The sequence below is a fragment of the Dendrobates tinctorius genome, unplaced genomic scaffold (genome assembly GCF_039654945.1).
Source record: "Dendrobates tinctorius isolate UK_male_01 unplaced genomic scaffold, ASM3965494v1 ptg000231l, whole genome shotgun sequence".
Lineage (NCBI taxonomy): Eukaryota > Metazoa > Chordata > Amphibia > Anura > Dendrobatidae > Dendrobates > Dendrobates tinctorius.
In genome coordinates this window covers 18520780-18528338 of record NW_027361898.1, presented here as the reverse complement: position 1 = coordinate 18528338, position 7559 = coordinate 18520780, and the positions used below count along the sequence as shown (strand labels likewise).

Sequence of the window (7559 nt, the reverse complement as noted above, 5' to 3'; positions counted from 1 at the left end):
TTGTGCATTTATCTGTCATAATCCAACCTGGATCATGAGACCAGCCTTAAAGAAGCTGACAACTGAGGGTTGCAGTCCCCAGCTGTGACTTTTGCCTGGCTGATTATCAAAAATACAGGGGAACCCATTTTTTTAAAAATTATTTATTTACAGCTCAGATGGCGACTGATGAATACTCCCATCAGCTGCTCCTGCTCTACCTGTTATTAGCGGCAGCAGGCGTCGGCTGATGGGAGCAGTAGTCCCATCAGCTGACATCAGTGACCGGAGGTTAAATTTATAGCATTTTTACCACTGATCAGAAGTGGTTTTCCGTGCTGTCATGCACAAGACATCATGGTAAACACTGGATGTTCGGGTCACCCAAGTGAATGGGGTCCTGGTTCGGGTCCGGGCACTGTTCTGGTACCCAAACCCGAACTTTTTGTTACTGTTCGGGTGAACCCGAACATCCAGGTGGCTGCCCATCTCTATTTATAAGTGACAGGCTGACCATAGTGGATAAATAGCAAAATGTGGACTCTATTAAGTTCCTGCTAATTACAAGGGCTGATTGGGAGCAATTAGTAATTACAGGATGTTGTAAATGTATGGGAAACACAGGCCTGGCATTTTATTTCGGTGTAAGCAAGAAGCAACTAGTTTGCACTTTTAATGTTTATATGATACTTCTGCCAACAAAATAATTTTGCTGCCTGAGCAATGTCAATATACTGGTTCAGTGGATATTAATTTAATCACTTATGGACAGGGGTATTTGAGTTTTTGCGTTCCCATTTTTGGCTCCCCTTCTTCCTACAGCCATAACTTTTGTATTTTTTCGTCAATATGGCCATGTAAGGGCTTGTTTTTTGCGGGTCAAGTTGTATATTTGAATGACACCATTGATTTTACCATATCATGTACTGCAAAATGGGGAAACAATTACAAATGCGGTGAAATTGCAAAAAAAAGGGCAATTACACAATTGCGTTTTGGATTTTTTTTATCATGTTCACCATGTTCTCTAAATGCTAAAACTGACCTACCATTATGATTCTCCAGGTCATTACAAGTTCACAGACACCAAACATGTCTAGGTTCTTTTTTATTTAAGTGGTGAAAAAAAAATTGCAAACTTTGTAAAAAAAAAATTTTTTCGAGACCCATAGCGTCTCCATTTTTTGGGATCATGGGGCCGGTGGAGGGCTTATTTTTTGCGCACCGACCTGACATTTTCATTTATACTATTTTGGTGTGTATACGATCTTTTGATCACATGTTATTGCATTTTATTGCAATGTTACAGTGACCAAAAAAACATAATTCTGGTGTTTTGATTTTTTTTTCGCTACGCCGTTTGTCGATTGGATTAATTCTTTTTATATATTGATAGATCGGGTGATTCTGAACACAGCGATACCAAATATGTGTATATTTTATTTTCTTTATTGTTCTATTTTGCATGGGGTTAAAGGGGGGTGATTTGAACTTTTATATTTTTTCAAATATTTTTTAAAACATTTTTTTTTACTTGCATCAATAGTCTCCATGGGAGGATAGAAGCTGCGATTATCCGATCACTTGTGCTACATAGAGCAGGGCTGCAGCCCAGCTCTATATTGCAGATATGCTCACTTGCTATGAGCGCAGACCGCTGGGTGGAGCTCAAAGCTATCGGGCTATAATGACCACAGGATCTCCTGCTGACCCCGGATTATCATGCCAACCCATCGGCGACCCGCGGTCATGTGAAATGGGTGCCGATGGGAGGAGGTAATGACGTGCTTCTGCACATGCATGTTAAATACCGCTGTCAGAGTTTGACAGTGGCATTTAACATGTTAAAGTACACTTGTCACCTATTTTGGCCACTATAAGATGTGGCCATCGCCTTTCAGGGCTTATCTACAGCATTCTATAATGCTGTAGATAAGCCCCCAGTCCGACCTGCAAGATAAGAAAAATAAATATTATTATAATCACCCGGGGGCCGGTCCGATGGGTGTCGCAGGTCCTAGTCCGGCCCCTACTGCCCTAGCCGACCTTTACAATACCAGACTCACACAGAACCTACATGTACACGTGAACACAATGCTCATACACTCATCTGTACCTTCCCTAAACCACACAATTTCATTCTTACATTTTTCCCAATTTTAGATTTGAAGCAAATCAATGGCTGATGTTTTTGGGCATTGTGTACCTTGGCCTCCCTCTACATGAAAAAGGTGCCTCTTATTCTGCATAATTCAGGCAGTACTCACTGTGCTGTCAGTGTCCCCTTTGCTGCTCTGGCATACAGCTGCTTCTGGATCCCAATGAATGGAGACACAGTCCAGGGCAACTCTGAACTCAACAATTTTATTCACTTCAGGACACAGCACATCCAAGTAGTTTCCAGCATTTCCATCACACTACAAACAGCACACTTCATTTTTCCTTTTACTGTTTCCTTCATCACTAAGTGTTTTCGCGGGTCGGAGCGTCCTAGACGGCCCCGCAGCATCCTCTCTGTACAGTGTCACTATGGTGAAGCGCTCTCCTGCCCGTTTCACCCTGGACATAAGCGCTTCAGCCCACGAAGCAATCCACCACATTTGGAGCGACCTGCTTGTTCACTTTTACGGTGACCTTTATGCCTTCCTCTGCTTCCTTCTTCTCTCATTCTGTCTACTGAGGGATTTGCTGCACTTCGCTCTTCCCTGGGTACCCTGGATGGCTGGGCACATGCTTGAACGTTGCAGGGTATTGGGCAGCCCGGGCCTACAGCCCATCCGAGAACCTAAGGAGCTCCCTGGCCCCAACTGGGCTCTTTCAGATCCCTAGCCCAACTGACTAAAAACAGGAAGCTTTCCTACCTTACTCCCAGCTAACTGCTACATATATAACTATGTATTACCGTTCATCGTCTATGGTATTGCCACATGTATGTGTTACCATTTTATAGAAAACTGTAATATATTGCTTTGTGTTCCTGTATTATAGTATTGCATATATTATGTGTCTTTTGTGCATGTATAGTTAGGGAAAGTTAGTGCATCCTTTTGGGGACAATAGAGGAGGGCACTTTAGTATATAGTTTACATATTCATGGGTAAGTGTAGTTCTATTGTGGGCCATTAGATGGGGCACACTAGTGGGCTCTATAGGTATAGCTGATAGGACATTCATAGAAGGTTAAGTGTAGGAGGGGCTGCTGGGTAGTAAGCGGGGACCTCGTAGGAAGTTAGGTCAGACGGGATCAGGGTGCCCTAGTGTCCACATGGGCTATAGGCCCAGGACAGCTTGGCAGCTATGCAACATTCAAGCGCTGCAGCCCACGTTACCCATGGCCACTGTGTGCCATAGCAGTGGGCCAGTACAGAAACAGAAGGATGTGGCGACTTGTCGCCTGGGCTGATGCTTTTAGGGCAGGAGTCGGCTCGACAGCTGAAGTGAAGGAAGCTGGGACTTGGATGAGTTACGTACAGACGGGCCAGATGCTTTACCCAGAGGCAACCAAACCTGATGACTGATGATTTTGAGTCTGGGGCAAAACAGGCAGAAGGAATTGTCATCATGGCAAGGTTAGGCCAGGAAGGAACTGGGGAGCAGTCTAGAACAGTCCGGTCTGGGCGTGTACTGCACAGAAGTAACAGCAAGAAAGGGAAAGATGAGGAAACAAGCAAATGTCACCATGTATCAACTGTGGATGTAACTTGTGAAATTATCAGTAAAGAAAGTGTTAAAGTAGACTCGGACTTTGTCTCCATTCCAGGGGGTCGCCTGGAAGAGGGACCGTTGTCGCCTGGGAAGTGCTCAGAGGAAGCTGAAGCTGGAGATGCAGGTATGCAGAAGAGAAGAGTACAGTTTTTTGTAGGGTAAGGATTGGACATGGATATAGCAATTGTTCAGGTCACGACTACAGTTCTGTCCAAGATGAAAACGCTTCCGGAAATGCCTGCATTTTTCTTCCTGAAGTGTGCATTTTTTAGTGTTTTCTTTGTTGTTTCCTTGGCACTTTCTCCCACTTTTCACCATCACAATTTTTTGGAGCATTTTTCCATGTTTTCGTTTTGTTTTTTTCTTAAGGCATTTTCTGGATGTTTGTTTAAACTCCATTCAACAATTAATAAATCGCTAGCAGATTTTCAATCAAAAAACACTGGCAAAATGCTCAAAAAGATGGCATCTTCCCATTAACCTGTATTATAGAGTATAGAGCACCTTCTGTTAACCACTCCCTGTTGTGCATGGTGCTGTTCTTCCCTGGCACAAAGTGGTCACATACCAATCCTGCCAGTGATTCAGCTGCCTCTGCTGACGTGACGGAGCAGGACTTCCAAAGTCATTCTGATTGGCAGCCGGCTCCCCCAGTTAGGCAGCTGGGATCAATCTGTCAATCAGAATGACCTCAGAAGTCCCACACCATCAACAGCGTGGACCGGAAAGCAAGCTTCCGCTCTGTAGACGTGACATCAGCAGAGGCTTCTGAAGCCCCGGTAGGAGCGGTCTGTGACCCCTCTGTGCCGGGAAAGAACGGTGCCGTGCACAACAGGCAGGTAAGTAGGAATTACCTACTTATTGTATTTAGATACATTTTTTGCTTTTTGTAAATTCCTGGATATCAACTTTAACTCATGTGATTTCATGGGAACGACGCCCTCTGTGTGTCTAAAGACGCTCTTGAAGTGTGCGGTATTGGTGATTTTGTTTTTTCTCTAGAAGCCTCTTTGTGGAGCAATGTGTGCCACATGGTTTGTCCTTTTTTTCTATTCTGCAACAGTTGGGAGGTATGATGCACAAAGGGGACTCATGCCAATTCCCTAACAATTAAAAGAGAGAGGTTTTTTTTTTTTGCACTTAGGGAACATTGTGTGGTGTATAGACCTTCAGCTCCCCCTGCTGGCCCAATATCATAATGACCAACGTGCTGAAGATCAAAGCAGGAGCAGGAGGGGTTCTTCTATCGACAAAACAGGTGCAGTTAGACCTACATTTCTGCTAGACTATCTAGGACACATGTAAAAGAGTAATAACAGTTTTGATTATAGTATCACAGAATAAGATGAAGAGAGATGAGGATGTAAAATCCTTTATTTTCTACATACGTGTTGCTGTAACAAGGATAGAGCAACTAATAATGCCCATGATATATATATATATATATATATATATATATCAGTATAGATCTGCAGATATTTGTCTAGCTTCTAAAAATATTCACCAGCGTAATATTTCTACAGATTGTCCCTGGTTGTCCTGAGGATATTCAGTAGGTTGAAATCATGAAATACATTGCTATCCCCATATAGTCTATTTCATGTTGCCTATATTGCATCTATATATTCCACAGGGATGTACAGTATATTGACTATAAATACATATATTTTTAGGGAACACGGCTACTTTGACTCCTTAAAGAAGTTCTCCAGACTTTTTTAAAATGAATATCTTTTTTCCATGATAGGCCATCAATGTTAGATCATGGGGATATGTCTATCTGCACTATCTCCCTCCTAGATATAAGACATTCATTTGAAAATGTTGGATAACCCCTTTAGTATACAGACACAATGTATTTGTTCAGCTCCATTAACAATATATTTAGAGATGAGCGGACCGATCCAAAAAGGATCAAGATCAGACCATTTTCATGAAATTTGCGGTTTCATGGGAAATTAAACACTGTGACATTCAATTCATAATTTCAGAAAAAAAAATGCCTGCCACTATTTCCCAGACTGGAAAAGCATCAGAAAGCGGGCTAATGTCATTTTATGTTGCTGTGTAGGTCTCCTCATAATGCCCTGCAGCATAGACATCTTATGGATTAAGCCAAATAGGTGAAACGTGCGTCGGGGCACATTCCTGGAACCGGGATCCTCACCCAGATGGGTAAGCACTAAGCGGCACTTTAAGTTGCACAATCACTTTATGCATTAATGGACACCGTTCTTTGACATATAGATCTGTCCTTGGGATGGGATGTCATTTATTTTCTTTCTTGCCGGCCACATTACTTAACATCCTTTTACAATTTCCCTACCTTTTGATGGACTTCCATCTGTGATACATGTGGCATCTTAATAGACAATTATTTGAACATATGTGTAGGTAGTGGTAACTGGCAACTGTTTATCTTAGCACTGAAGTTTTGTGTATTTGTACAGTGCATACCATTGTGTCGATGCTTTGAGTGGTTCCTTGAATTTTTTGTTTGTTTCCTTATACCAACCACTGCATCTATTATTACTACTATTATTGCGTTTTTATGTGATGAACAATAAAGAATGTATTTTTAGCATAATTTTGTGTTTTGGTTTATGTAGGGCTAGATGCTCTGTAAATGTGTAAAATTCTGACTATGCTTGGAGTAGCCCATCCCCCTTGGGGAATATCGAGTTTTTCTATTACCCATTGTGTCAATTATATTAAATCTTATGGATTATCATGCATTGTACAATGGTGGTCAATACTGGGGCCATCACAGATCAGCGGTTCCCGGTGTAGGGCAGTTTGTGCGGTAGAGTAATTATCCATATCCATATCCAGAGTCAATGTCTCGTCAGTAGAGTGTAAGCTCTTATGGTCAGTGGCGTCCTCTGTTTCCTGTAGAGTGTAAACTCTCAAGGTTAGTGGGGTCCTATGTCTACTGTAGAGTGTAAGCTCTTATGGTCAGTGGAGTCCTCTGTCTCCTGTAGAGTGTAAGCTCTTATGGTCAGTGGGGTCATGTCTACTGTAGAGCGCCTTATGGTCATCTGAGTTCTCTCCCTCTCTCGTCTGTAGAGTGTAAGCTCTAATGGTCAGTGGGGTCCTCTGTCTTCTGTAGAGTGTAAGCTATTATGGTCAGTGGGGTCCTCTGTCTTCTGTAGAGTGTAAGCTCTTATGGTCAGCGGAGTTCTCTCTCTTCTGTAGAGTGAAAGGCCTTATGGTCAACGGGGTCCTATGTCTCCAGTAGAGTGTAAGCTCCTATGGTCAGCGGAGCTCTGTCTCTCTCACTCCTGTAGAGTGTAAGGCCTTATGGTCAGCTGTGACCTCTCTCACCTGTAGAGTTTAAGCTCCTATGGTCAGTGGGGTCCTCTCTCTCTCCTGTAGAGTGTAAGCTCTTATGGTCAGAAAGGTCATCTCTCTCTTCTGTAGAGTGTAAGCTCTTATGGTAAGCAGGGTCCTCTCTCTCCTATAGAGTGTGAGCTCTTATGGTCAGTAGGGTCTTCTATCTCCTGTAGAGTGTAAGGTCTTATGGTCAGCTGTAACCTCTCTCTCTCCTGTAGAATATAAGCTCTTATAGTCAGTGAGGTCCTCTCTCACCTGTAGAGTGTAAGATCTTATGTCAGCGGGGTCCTCTCTCTCTCTCTCCTGTAGAGTGTGGGGTCGTCTCTCCCTCTGTCTCTTGTAGAGTTTAAGCTCTTATGGTCAGCAGGGTTCTTTCCCTCTCTCTTTTCCCCAACATGTATTTTACAAGCAATTTGGAAACAATCCAGTATTGAGAGCCGAGCAAACCTATTTTCCGCAAATTGAATTTTTGGTGAAAATTCGGCAAAGCTGGCGAATTCCAATTTCAAAACATCCGCTCATCTCTATTGCATAGGAGTCTG

At 42.9% G+C, this 7559-nt stretch overlaps 1 protein-coding gene and 1 long non-coding RNA gene across 2 annotated transcripts in view; one reads left to right on the top strand and one right to left on the bottom strand.

Moving 5' to 3' along the window:
• The first annotated feature begins 1762 nt into the window (after positions 1-1762).
• LOC141059914 (uncharacterized) overlaps positions 1763-7559 on the top strand; it is a 7438-nt gene continuing 1641 nt past the window's right edge. Inside the window, exons 1-2 of the long non-coding RNA XR_012222628.1 lie at positions 1763-4523; positions 5756-5859. This is a non-coding gene — a long non-coding RNA (uncharacterized lncRNA). The remainder of the gene's footprint in view (positions 4524-5755; positions 5860-7559) is intronic.
• The window catches only part of LOC141059913 (diacylglycerol O-acyltransferase 2-like), a 27975-nt gene continuing 25456 nt past the window's right edge, over positions 5041-7559 (bottom strand). The window contains exon 9 of the mRNA XM_073556118.1: positions 5041-7556. The gene's annotated coding sequence lies outside the window, so the exon portion shown is untranslated. The remainder of the gene's footprint in view (positions 7557-7559) is intronic.